The sequence below is a fragment of the Eimeria mitis genome, genomic scaffold (assembly GCF_000499745.2).
Source record: "Eimeria mitis Houghton genomic scaffold, Emh_scaff1762, whole genome shotgun sequence".
NCBI classification, from domain to species: domain Eukaryota; phylum Apicomplexa; class Conoidasida; order Eucoccidiorida; family Eimeriidae; genus Eimeria; species Eimeria mitis.
Genome location: NW_013570079.1, coordinates 6,306 through 7,513, shown reverse-complemented (window position 1 = coordinate 7,513; position 1,208 = coordinate 6,306).

Below are 1,208 nucleotides of genomic sequence, written 5' to 3'. Positions count from 1 at the left end.
GCCTGTGAGCATTCTAGGGTTTAGGGTTTAGGGTTTAGGGTTTAGGGTTTAGGGTTTGTTGTTGCCCCTTAGCAGCTAATAGGGAGAGAGTTTCTGCTCTATGGAGCTGCAACTCACATAAAAGCACCAACGAGGGTTTAGGGTTTAGGGTTTAGGGTTTAGGGTTTAGGGTTTAAGTGAGGTGGCCCCGCCGCCCCTGGGGGCCCCACGACCGGCGGGCCCTGCTTAGGGTTTAGGGTTTAGGGTTTAGCGTTAGAGTAAACATTTTTATTTTTATTTATTTCTTTACTTTGCTTTTCTTGAGGGTTTTGAGGGTCTAGGGTTTAGGGTTTAGGGTTTAGGGTTTAGGGTTTAGAGTGCTTCACAGCTGCGCCGTAGGCGCCGTACCCTGCAGACGACAGGACTCTACGGTCTAGGGTTTAGTGTTTAGGGTTTAGGGTTTAGGATTGAGGGTTTAGGGTTTAGGGTTCAGGACTCAGGGTTTAGGGTTTAGGGTTTAGGGTTTGGAGGCCTGTCGATATATTTCACAGATAATTTGTTGTGCACGTTTCCTTCAAAGCTGCTGCTGCTGCTGCTGCTGCTGCTGCTGCTGCTGCTACGGTTGCTGTTGCTGCTGCTGCTGCTGTGCTGCTGCTGCTGCTACTGCTGCTGCTGCTGCTGCTACTTATCCCCTCGTTGTTACTGTTCTGCTGCTGCTGCTGCTGCTGCTGCTGCTGCTACATATAACCTTGCTACTGTTCTGCTGCTGTTGCTGCTGCTGTTGCTGCTTCTGCTTCTGCTGCTGCTGCTGCTGCTGCTGCTGCTTGATTTGAGGAGGCCCGAGAAGACAGAAAGATATATTAAGACAAAGACAAAGACAGAGAGAGAAAAAAAAAGGAGACAGAGAAAGAGAGACAGAGAAAGAGAGACAGAGAAATAAAGAGAGAGAAAGAAAGAGAGAGAGGGAGGAGACAGATATAAGGAGACAAAGAAAGAGAGAGAGAAAGAGAAAGAGAGAGAGAGAGAGAAAGAAAAAAGGAGACAGAGAAAGAGAGACAGAGAAAGAGAGACAGAGAGAGGAGGAGACAGATAGAAGGAGACAAAAACATATATAAACAAATAAAGGAGACAGAGACAGAGATAGATAAATAGATATATAAATAAAAAAATATAAACAAATAAAGGAGACAGAGACAGAGATAGATAGATATATATATATAAAGAGACAG